The sequence below is a fragment of the Mustela erminea genome, chromosome X (assembly GCF_009829155.1).
Source record: "Mustela erminea isolate mMusErm1 chromosome X, mMusErm1.Pri, whole genome shotgun sequence".
NCBI lineage: Eukaryota > Metazoa > Chordata > Mammalia > Carnivora > Mustelidae > Mustela > Mustela erminea.
In genome coordinates, this window is record NC_045635.1 from 11,814,042 (window position 1) to 11,826,874 (window position 12,833).

Genomic DNA, 12,833 nt, shown 5'->3' on the forward strand with positions numbered 1-12,833 from the left:
ATCAACAAAACTGAAAGGCAACCTCCAGAGTGAGAGAAAATATTTGCAAATGACACATCTGGTAAAACGTTACTATCCAAAATCTATAAAGAACTTATAAAACTCAACACCCAACGAACAAGTTATCTATTTTTAAAAAATGGGCAGCAGAGGTGAATAGGCATTTTTCTAAAGAAGACATACAAGTGGCCAACAGACACATGAAAAGATGCTCAACATCACTCATCATCAGGGAAATACAAGTCAATGTAGATTTCACATACAATGAGATTTCACCTCACACCGGTCAGAATGGCTATATCAACAACAGAGGAAACAACAGGTGTTGGTGAAGATGCAGAGAAAGGGGGAGCCCTTATGCACTGTTGGTGGGAATGCAAACTGGTGCAGCCACTGTGGGAAACAGTATGGAGAGTCCTCCAAAAAGTTAAAAATAGAACTATCCTACTATCCAGCAATTGCACTACTGTTTACCCAAAGAATACAAAAGTACTGATTTGAAGGGATACATGTGCATCAATATTTCTAGCAGCATTATTAACAATAGCCAAATTATGGAAAAAGCCCATGTGTACATGAGCTGATGAATGGATAAAGAAGATGTGGTATATATAGACAATGGAATATTACTCAGCCATAAAAAGGGTTGAAATCTTGGCATTTGCTAGGATATGAGTGGAGCTAACATGTATATGCTAAGCGAAATAAGAGAAGACAAGTATATGATTTCACTCATACGTGGAATTTAAGAAACAAAACAGATGAACATATGAAAAAAAAACCAAAACAGTGGGGCAAACTAGAAAACAGACTCTTAACGATAGAAAACAAATATGGTTAGCAGAGGGGAGATGGGGGGGGAGGGTGGGTTAAATTGTTGATGGGGATTAAGGAGGATACTCATGACGAGCACCTGCTATTATATGTAGGTTATGAATCACTAAATTCTGCACCTGAAACTAATATTACACTGTATGTTAACTAACTGGAATTTAAATAAAAACTTGAAAAATACTATCCCAAAGAGTTCAGTCTGATGTTTTATTAAAGTAATAATGGATTGAAACACAAATCGTTAACAAAATGGCTTTGCTTAAAGTATGTAATCCATAGTATAGGCTAGAAATCCAAACTGATGAACAAATACATACAACTAGTAGGTGTCTCTTCATCTGTGAAGCCACAAATAAAACCTAAAGACTCAGTCCGATTTCACAATTTTTATTGAGCATCTGCTATGTGTCAAGTATTTGCATAGCAGGCAGCTAAGCTGCTATGAACATTCTTGCCCATGTATTTTCCGTATGTTTTCTTTTTCTTGGGTATTTACCCAGGAGTGAAATTCCTGGTCATAGAGTATACGTATGTTTAGCTTCAGTAACTCTTTCCTTATCCTCTCTGGTATTGAACCCTTTGATTCCTTTTGTGCACGGAGCTTACCTCTTTGAAAGGTTTTGAATGCTGTAGTGGCTGTAGGCTTCATCCACTGCATGGGCTTTCAGTCCTTTAACATTTACCCAAGATGAGTGGTTCCATTGGCAAGATGTGTAATCTAGAACTAAGTGCATCCTGTTCTGATCGAATAGCTTGAGGCTTTGTTTTATGACCAGAATTCAACCCCCATGCATCACCAGCCAGCTCACACTCTGGAATTTAAGAGAAGCAATGAAAAGACAGGATATCAGATCAAATTATCCCCAACATCTGAAAGACAACATAAAATCATGCTCCAAGGACAGCTGGCTAGCACCATTTCCGTGCACGGCACTGAGTTTATGGTTCTCGTCTCTGAGCAGGCCTCTCACCACATCCTCAGCATGGTTATCAAGCCTTTCGTGTGTAAATACTGTCTGTGTTGATTCCTGATCAAAGCTGGTCTTGCCTTTTACCTTTGTAGACTTGAAATCCTTAAGCTGGTCTGATACTATGCTCACTTTAAAACCATTTTCTTGCATAGAGGATGGTTTTGGTCAGTCCTAATGTCTGGTACTTTTATGAAATCAGTGTTAATGATAAAGACCGGTGCTATCTAATGGAAGTTTCTGCGATAATGGAACCGTTCTAGGTCTGTGCTGTCTAGCAAGGCAGACAGACAGTAGACAGAGGTCGCTATTGAACCCCTGAAAAGAGCAGCATGCAATGAGAAATTGTGTCAAACCGTTCTGAGTGCTAATAGTTAATGTCACTTCAATAACCAGAAAACAGAACTATAAATATTCAGGCCGAAACCCTCTGGAAAGCTTAACATCAATCATCATAGGTGTTCTAATAGTTGTTTTCCAAACTCATAAAACAAGGGCTCAACTTTCAAGCCGTGACACTTCCACAAGTTTAGAAAGTTACCGAGTTCTTTGCGTCCAAGGCTTGCCAATCAGAAGACTGAAAATGTAACCTAATTTCAAGTTTCAAGGTGACATACCTGTTCCACAGTGTTCAACTTGAACAGGTAGTCCCCAGGAGAAAGAAGCCATAACGTTCTTTCAGAGTGGAAAATAAAAGGCAAACAGAGAAAGGGGGGAAAAAAAGAAAGAAAGAAAAAAGAAAACAAACTCTGCCCTCCACGTAAAGCCGCCTTAGCCATTCTGTGACCCGGAATAGAATATCAGAGAAACAAGCAAGCGGCCACCTAGAAGGTTTAATGATTAAACCCCATTATTTGGGTTAATACTTACAGAGAAGCAGCCCATCTCCTGTCAGTTATTTACCAAAATCTGTTTGGAAAACAGATTAGTTGTCCTTTCTGAACTCTACCTGCAGCGGCTGCTTCCTCTGCTGACTCGAGTCGGAATCCGCCTCCGCCCCTTCTGTGGTCCCCTGGCTAAGGGCGCCATGGAAAGAACCCGGCCCTCTCTGAATGGTTTCCTCGGCCTCACCTTTCCACCTTCCCCGGGCTAAAATAGCCGGTCCTTGATAAGCTCCCTTCATGTGGAAAACAAACATCACCCCTTTCTATCTCTGGGGAACAAAAGACACCCTTCCAAGAATGGCCTCACCTGACTCTCACCTCCACAGGTAAACATCCGGGGAGCGCTCCCACCTCAAAGGGAATCATTCTGGTCAGCCCTAAGTTCTGGCGGTTGTGTAGATTCAAAGTTAATGGTACAGAGCGGTGCTGTCCAGTGGAACATTCTGCAATGACAGAAATGTTCTGTATCTGCACTATCCAACTTGGTAGCCGTAGGTGGCCACTGACTACCTGGAATGGGGCTGGGCTGCAGAGAAACTCAATTTTCTATTAATTTAATTTATGTAGAAACATGTGACTAGCAACCACGTTGGTCAGCGCGCCAGAGAACAGTCATTAAGAGCTTCCCGCCATGAACTAGGTTTGCTGGATTCTCTCATCCTCAAAACAGCACCTCCCAGTCGCTGTTGCTGGAATCATCTCAGACGCCAGGGAAACGAGGATCTGGTGTTTGAGGCAGCGGTGGCCATGGGAGGAGGGAGTGGGTGTCACCAGAACCCCGCCTGCGCTGCACTGACCTGCCCTGGGCCTTCACTGGTCAGCCTTGGTCAAAACTGAAAAGGCAACAGGGGCGCCCGGGGTGGGGTCTGTCAGTTAAGCATCTGCCTTGGGCTCAAGTCATGATCTCAGGGGCCTGGGATGGAGGCCCGCATCTGCTCTCTGCTCAGTGGGGAGTCTGCTTCTCCCTCTCCCTCTGTGCTCTCTCTCTCTCTCAAATAAATAAGTAAAATCTTAATTAAAAAAAAAAAAACCAAGCTTGAAATTGCAACAAAGCCTCAGAGATGCTCTCGGGATTACCATAATGAGTGGAAGAGAGTCTCCCCTACCGGACATTCATGGATGTCAGCAGAAGCCGCCCAGGCAGGTTGATGTCAGGGCTTTCCTCTCTATCACGCTGCCCCTTCATGAAGTCAGTCCCCAGATTCCACGTCATTGCTTGAAAACCATGAAAGGAAAAATAAGACTGGGTGACCCTGATGGGTCACCTGATGTTGACCCTGATGTTAAATACAAAATGTGGATTTTCAAAGCCACCATGAGAGAGAGGTCAACAGCTACACTCCCGCAGCACTCCAAGAGTCCTGTCATTTCCCCGTCCTGGGCAGGCTGATGTTTTACCACAGATGACCCATTTCTGCTTGGTGACTCCACCTGAGGAAGCTTCTCTCTTCTCCCTCACCTTGGTCGCAAGGGCACAGAGTCAGGAAAGACTGGATCAGAGGGAGAGGCCACCAAAAGTTAGGCCCGTCATTCTAGCAATTTCACTATTAGGTGAAATGGAAATTTCCTAGAAGGGAGAGCTCACATAACTTAGTCCTGAAAAGAAAGTCAATCTAGATGAAGTTATCTGGGGAAATGTTAGACTAGTTTAAGTCAACATGGGAAGGAAAAGCCAGTGGATGGAGATTATAACAAAGCTAATTATTTGCATCAGGGAACAAAGTTATGTTAGAGACGAATCTGATTCAGCCTTCCCTGAGCCTTAAACTTCCCAAAAGTATCAAACATCTTTGTTTCACTCTACTTAGTCATTTATGTGACCAGAATTGAAGACAGTAAAATGCTGAATTGTAGTGTAAGCCATTCATTCAAAAAGAAGAAAATATCTTCCCTTTTGAATTACGATTTCTTGATGTTTGTTGTATCATTTAAAGGCAGAGACAATAACAATGCAAGTTCTTTATGGACGGTAACAGAGAAGGTAAAAGAGACAGGTAGAAATCACCTGTAATTCCACCAGCATCAATGACCATTGTTAATGTTTTCTAAATATTTGGGACATATTTTTCTTAGCCTTGGGTCTTTCTCTGTATGTGTGTGTATGTGTGTGTGTAAATACATATAGATTTCTTCTTACAAAAGAAGTGTAAGTAGAATGGTAGTTTCCAGGGGCTGGGGGATAGGAGAATGGAGGGAACAGGGAGATGAGTGGGTATAAACTTGCAAGTTCTGCAGATGTAATGCACAGCATAGTGATTATAGTCAATAATAGTGTATTGTAAACCTCCGAATTGCTAAGAGACTAGATCTTAATTGTTTTCACCACAAAAGAGAAATAACTATGTGACATAGCAGAGGTTTCAGCTAGTGCTATGGTGGTAATCACACGGCAACATACCAGTGTATCACATCACATTTTACACCTTAAATTTACACACAGTTATATGTCGATTATATCTCAATAAAAAACTGGAACTGTACTATTATGAAACTTTCTCACCTCCTCCCTTGAACTTCACAGTATATTTTGAATGTGTTTCCACATCATCAAAAATCCCTCTATGATATAATTTTAATGATTGTCTAATTTTGTGTTCATTTTATGGGTATATCCCATGCTTTCAAATCTAATTTACTTTCTTTTTTATTACAGTAAAAAATACTGTGATCAATGTTCTGGAGCCTAACAATTCTCTGCTCATTTGTAATAATACCTTTGGTTTAAATTCTTAAAATTTTGGGCGCCTGGGTGGCTCAGGGGTTAAACCTCTGCCTTCAGCTCAGGTCATGACTCCAGGGTCCTGGGATCGAGCCCCACATCGGGCTCTCTGCTCAGTGGAGAGCCTGCTTCCCCCTCTCTCCCTGCCTGCCTCTCTGCCTACTTGTGATCTCTCTTTCTCTCTCTCTCTCTCTCTCTCTGTTAAATAAATAAATCTTTTAAAAAAGAAATAATAAATAAATAAATTCTTAAAATTTAAATTCTGGGGTTCAATGATATGCAAAAATGTAAGGTTTTGATACATGTTAATTTCCTTTCAAATGTATTCTATCAATGTACACATCTCCGACAGCATGGATCCTGCACCAGACATTACGGTCCTCACAACTCTTTTGGCAGTACAAATGGAACCGCAGTATGTAAATACTGCTTTGATTAGCAATTCTTGGTTTCATGTACAGCGGAACGTTTTACATATTGAGCAGCCATTTGTATTTCTTTCTTGTAAATTGCTTGTTTGCTCCCTTGCCCTTTCTTGTGCCAGAGGGATTTTTCTCAAATCTTTTGTGTTGCACAAAAGATTAGTATCCCTGTTCAATTTGATATGTGATTATACCCTTGTATTTTCCTGGAAAGGAATCCTACTATATTTCATATTATGTGTATCTACTGTAAACCCTTTCTTCTACTTTTTAGCAGTAATACCCAGCTGATGACGACGTTGTTCTCAATGTAGTGGCGCTATCTGAACACGCTGATGGGATGATGGAAATAACATGGACTCTTGTCTTCTCCTCAACCCTGATGGAAATGCTGCTCTTCTGCTGGATCATGTGAGTCATTTTAAATATAATGGATCTCTAGTTTACTTAAAAATTCTTTTTATCAGTAATTGATGTTGAGTTTTATCAATTGCCTTTTCAGTACTTGTTAGTATGATCATGGGGTTTTTACCATTTGGTGCATTATACTAATACTAATACATTTCTTTACATTGATCCAATCCTTAGATAAACTCAGTTTGATTATTTTTAACATGCTACTGGAATGATTTTGCTACATTTTTTTCCTCAGATGTTTATACCTATTTTCGTAGGAAAAATAGCATGTGGGCTCCTTTTCAGGTGCTAAATCTTAAAGATTCTCTTTTTTTGTCATTATATCACCTTGAAAATCATACACAAAAATATTTCCAACATTTTTTGTGTATAGAAATATTCAAAAAGCATAAAAATAAAAAGTTATAGGTAAATAATCAGGACCATGCATATTTGGGGCAAGTTCTCTGAAAACTCTGTTTCTTCCATGGTTGAGTTATTTCATATTTAATACTTCTTTCTGAATCCATTTAAATTCCCTACAGTTTCTAAGAAAACCACTTCTTTCATTCAGTTTCCAGTACTCTCATGAGCTTTATTTTTTTTAATTTACATTTATGTATTTATATTTAAATTCAATTAACATATAATGTATGTATCATTGCTTTCAGAGGTAGAGGTCAGTGATTCATCAGTCTTATATAATACCCAGTGCTCATTCTATCACATGCCCTCCTTAATGTCCATCACCCAGTTACCCCATCCCCCAACTCATCTCCCCTTCAGCAACCCTCAGTTTGTTTCCCATGCTTAAGAGTACCTTATGGTTTGTTTCCCTCTCTGATCTCATCTTGTTTTACCTGTTCCTCTCTTCCCTTGTGATCCTCTGTTTTGTTTCTTAAATTTCACATATCAACAAGATCATATGATAATTGTCTTTCTCTGATCGACTTATTTCTGTGTCTACTTGTGATCTCTTTCTCTCTGTCAAGTAAATAAATAAAATCTTTAAAAAAAGAATGTATTCATTAAAAAAAAAAAGAAATTGGTTGTAAAAGGAAAGAAGAAAAATTTAAATTGAAGGACTAAAGAATTGTGGGGAAAAAACCATAAATTCTATAGGCTGCATTCCCCTAGCACTGGAGTTTTGCAGTTCTCACTGATTAGTAAACTTGATCTTGGCTGGATGTTCTTGCTGATCTTCTAGGGGAGGGGCCTTTTGCTTTGATTCTCAAGTGTATTTGCTCCCGGTGGAATTATACTGCCCTTGCGTGGAGGCCAGGCTAAGTCACCTGCTCTGTTTTGCCGTATGTGGCTTTTGTTCCCTGAGGGCTTTCTTCACATCTTTAGAGGGTGAGAATGAAAATGGCGGCCTCCCAGTCTCCAGCCCCCGAGCTGAGTGCTGGGGGCCCCCACTCCTCAGCGTGGCCTCAGAGAAAGGCAGCCCATCACTCCTGTCTCCCAGGTCTCCGTCTGTACTCCGTGCTCATCCGGCCTGTGACTCACTCACGCTGTTCCTCCTGGGGGATGGAGGGGGGCGTCCCCGGTTCTGCCGCTTGCTGGGCCCCAGCCTGGAGTGCAGTCAACCTGACCGAGCCACGGTTCGCAGTTCATGACAACCCCGAGCTGAGAGCCCACTCCTGCAGCCGCCTTCCCCGTTCCGCTGCCTGGGAGTTCTGCCTCACTCGGGCATCCCCAGTCTTCCTGTGACCCCAGAGATCCGGGGACCACACTGTCCCACCTAGGACTCTTCCCCACCTCGCCAGCTGAGCGCCTTTCAGGCAGGGATGTCCCTCACTGGAGCCGACTTCTCAAGTTCTGATTTTGTGTTCTGCTGCTAAATCGCTTTCCAGCAGCCGGCTGATGGGGACTCCCCGCCGCCCGCAGTTTATCTTCCCGTATGTCACCTCAGATTCACTTCTCCACACCTGCCACCTTGCAGAAAGTGGTCGCTTTTCTATTTGTAGGGTTGCCGCTCTTCTTTTCTTAGATCTCTCGTTGAGTTCACAGGCGTTCAGAAGGATTTGGTAGCTGTCTAGCTGAATTCCTGGCTCCAGAAACTCAGGTCTCCTACTCCTCTGCCATCTTGGACCGCTGTGCTCTATCATGAGCTTTATAGACTATTTCCCATCAAATACCTACATCTGTTGCCGTGTTTTATGTATTTGCTAGCAAATACACTTTTTCTCATTTTCCACTAGACTGGCCAGAAGTTTTGCTAATTTTTGTTACTGTTTTTTCAAACATGTTCTTAGATTAATTTTTATTTCTATTCTTTCTGTTTTCTGATTTGACCATTGTGTTTACATTTATTAAGTCCCTCCTCTGTTGTTACACTTGTTTTGTTGTTCTGTTTATAACTCTTGAGTTGACTAATAAGCTCATTTATTTTTAGTCATAGTTAATAATGAAAACATCTGTGGCTGTGAGTTTTCCTCTGACCACTTCTTTGGCCATGTGACATAAGTGTAGAGGTACAGTGATCTCATTATTATTCATTTCCAAAATGAAAATTAATTTTTTTCTATACCCCAGTAATTACTTAGAAAAAAATGTTTTCTAAATTTCTACGCCCTTTTCAAATTTAACTGAACATATATATATGTATATCCCATTTTCAGTAGCATTCTTATTAATCTGAAGTACATTGATGCATTTTTAATTTTAGAATTTATAAGGGGAAGTGTGTACAACTTACCCACTGACATCCAAAGATATTTCATTCATAACATCAAATAAGCATCCAACAATATTCTTTTAAAAGGAACCATAAATGAATACCATGGTGTTAGTGTAAATTTCTTTTTTTATGATAAAGACATTATAGGTGACTTTCATATCGTTTTAGAGAAGATTTATCATAATATTAAAGAGCTATGAAATATGAAATTTCTTAAGATAATAAGATTTTTATATCAGGATAAAACAAATTTACAGCTATGGGCTAATATGCTCATATGTTTGGATTTGTTTGACAATAACAACAAAAATTGTCAGATGTGCAGCTCAAAATGTCATGATTCAAAATGTCTTGATTAAAAATGTCAACTTTTATAGGTCCTGTCAGGTGAATATAAAGACAAAAGCTCAAGTGACAAATATGAGACACCATTAAGTTAATAACTTGACTTCAAATCCAAAGACACTGCAAGTTACATATTACATAGAAAGTTCTCAAAATAGGGGTGCCCCGGGTGGCTCAGTCATTAAGTGTCTGTCTTCGGCTCAGGTCATAATCCCAGGGACCTGGGATCAAGCCCCACATCGGGCTCTCTGCTAGTGGGAAGTCTGCTTGCCACTCCCCCTGCTTGTGTGCTCTCTCTCTGTCAAATAAATAAAATCTTTTAAAAAAAGAAAGTACTAAAAATAGATGAATTGTTAATGCTCATTTCATCAGTTCCACATATAGAAAGCCAATAACCTATTAGTAACAATGGTAATGATGACAAAGAAGTTTCAATCATTCTGAATATGTTACTATTTACTTCCAACGTTCAGAGTTTAGAGAACAAAGATAAAAAGTTGAGATTATTGTTGCAATGAGCAATACAGAAGGCACCAAATCTCCAGAGACAGGAAAAAGAAATGGATTTCTCCGTGTTTTTTCATGCTCTACAACACTATTGAAAAGCAGTTTCTCATACATAACTATTGATTTACTGTCCTGGAGGGCAAATTAAATATGAGATCATATGGAAAGAAGACACGTGTGATTCTTTTAATTCATGCAGAAGTTCACAGTGCTGTAAAAGCATGTGGGCATGTGTATGCTCCATTTACTTGCAATCAAACAAAAAGTAGTAGGGGTCAATGTCCCTTCTGAATTTTGACCCTGATTATTTCACTTCATTATCACAAATAGAAATTTACTAAATCTATAGCCCCTAAATCTACTACAGTATACTGTGAAACCATTTAAATATGATGTTACTCTGGGGTGCCTGAGTGGCTTAGTTGGTTAGGCATCCAACTCTTGATCTCAGCTCAGGTCTTGATCTCAGGGTCATGAGTTCAAGCCCTGCACTGTGCTCCATGCTGAGCATGGCACCTACTTAAAAAGGAAATACATAAAAATAAAATAAAATATGATGTAGTCTGAACATTTTTTAAAGATTTATTTATTTGAGGGAGGGAGAGTATGTAAGCACAGGGGGAGGGGCAGAGGGAGAGAATCTTCAAGCCGACTCCCCACTGAGCATGGAGCCTATCAGGGGCCCCAATCCTATGACCCATGAGATCATAGCCCAAGCCAAAACCAAAAGTTGGAAGCTCAACTGACTGAGCTACTGAGTGCCCCTTGTACATTTTACTGGTTTTGGGGAAATGTATCTGGCTGTGACACATTAAAAGAAATCAAATAAAACCTTCAACCACTGAATATGGAAAACTTTTATAAGATAAAAACCCTACACTTTTTTTTAAAGATTTTATTTATGTATTTGTCAGAGAGAGAGAGAGAGAGAGCACAAGCAGGGGGAGCAGCAGGCAGAGGAGGCAGAGGGAGAAGCAGGCTCCCCCCAGACCACAGAGCAAGAAGCCCGATGCAGGACTTGATCCCAGGACCCGAAGGCAGCCGCTTAACCGACTGAGCCGTCCAGGCGTCCCAAAACTGTTAAAACTAGCATCTCAACTATATTTAGGACCACTCACTAATTTTCTACAACAGATATTGTAGACTTTTTTTTTTTTAAGATTTTATTTATTTATTTGACAGACAGAGATCACAAGTAGGCAGAGGGGCAGACAGAGAGAGAGGGGGGAAAGCAGGCTCCCTGCTGAGCAGAGAGCCCGATGTGGGGCTCAATCCCAGGACCCTGGGATCATGACCTGAGCCGAAGGCAGAGGCTTTAACCCACTGAGCCACCCAGGTGCCCCATATTGTAGACTTTTTAAAAAGATTTTATTTTTAAGTAATCTCTACACGCAACATGAGGCTCGAACTTACAAACCTGAGATCAAGAGTGGCATGCTCTCGGGGCACCTGGGTGGCTCAGTGGGTTAAAGCTTCTGCTCAGGTCATGATCCCAGGGTCCTGGGATCGAGCGCCGCATTGGGCTCTCTGCTCAGCGGGGAGCAGGGAACCTGCTTCCTCCTCTCTCTCTGCCTGCCTCTCTGCCTACTTATGATCTCTCTCTGCCAAATAAATAAATGAAATCTTAAAAAAAGAAAAAGAAAAAGAGTTGCATGCTCTTTTGACTGAGCCAGCCGGGCGCCCTGAAGTTGTAGATTTTTAATCAAATATGATCCTTTGTAGTTTAAGTGGAATGAAATTTATTTATCTATAAAATACACAATTTCAAGAGGTTTATAATAATTACTCCAATATTTTCAGAATACTTTGAGAGGTAATAAAGTGATTTTAGGGGCGCCTGGGTGGCTCAGTGGGTTAAACCGCTGCCTTTGGCTCAGGTCATGATCTCAGAGTCCTGGGATCGAGCCCCGCCTCTCTGCTCAGCGGGGAGCCCTTCCCCTTCTCTCTGCCTGCCTACTTGTGATCTCAATCTCTCTCTCTCTCTCTCTCTCTCTCTCCCTGTGTGTCAGATAAATAAATAAAATTTTTTTAAAAAGTGATTCTACCCTCTTTAAGCTACCATCAGGTTAAGATATGTAGGGGGATAAAAGATTTTTGCTTGTAGTCTATAAACCTATTCTATTTTAACTCAGTGGTTGTTGATCAGGGCAATTTTGCCCCCCAGAGAACATCTGGAAACTTCTGGAGACGTTTCTGGTTGTTAAAACTGTGGGGGACAGGGATGGGGACTTCAGTGGCCCTCTGATGGGTCGGTGGAGGCGGGATGTCGCTGATCCTCCTGCAGTGCCCAGGACAGCCCCCCACAACAAAGAGTTATCTGGCCCTAGATGTCAAGAGTGCCAAGGCTGGGGAACTCTGTTTTAACCTAATGGTGCCACTTTCACTGTGCAGATGCTTTTGGGTAATGAGCCACATATCCCTTCCTAGTTTCCCAATATCAGAAACAGCAATTTAGGGTCTATTGGAGAATACTTGGCACTGACACCTTGATAAATTGGGATCATTACTTTTACTGTTCACAAGTACAAATAAATAAGTCATATGTCATATCCTGAGGGAAACCTCCTAGTCGTATGTGTAGTGAATGTCACCCTTGGAGAAACGAAAATGTGGAGCGCCCTGTAGGACAGCGAGGCACGAGGCAGCGGAAATGGCTCCCATCTTCCTTGTGGCCCTGGAAGCCAAAATCCAAGCCAAACCTCGTTCCAGGGTCCCTGGATAAGCACCGTGGGGCTGGATAAGCACCCCGCGGCCTTCCTGGCAAAGTTTTCCTTCTTGGGATGTCTTCAGAGACCACACTTGTGAGGTTTCACTTATTTGTTTTTTTCTCCCAGCTGTGTTCATTCTCCGAGGGCCTTCTCAGGTTAGCCAGCAGCCGCCTCCACCCCCTTGCTTCTTGTCTCCCATCTGCTCCCCATTTGCAACACCATGGAACAGTGTCGAATTAGTAAACCTGAACGGAGTCTCCCGTATCCTTTAGCCCAGGCGTCACTTGCCAAGTGCACACAGTAACTGCGGTCCAGAGAAAAGTGGCATGAAGTCCACGTCGCTGTGAGATCGTTTCCAAAGTCCCCTTCC

General features: G+C 41.4%; 1 protein-coding gene across 1 annotated transcript in view; it reads left to right on the top strand.

The window, feature by feature from the left end:
- CA5B (carbonic anhydrase 5B) overlaps positions 1-12,833 on the top strand; it is a 103,744-nt gene that overhangs the window by 15,805 nt on the left and 75,106 nt on the right. The window contains exon 2 of the mRNA XM_032331791.1: positions 6,102-6,238. The gene's annotated coding sequence lies outside the window, so the exon portion shown is untranslated. The remainder of the gene's footprint in view (positions 1-6,101; positions 6,239-12,833) is intronic.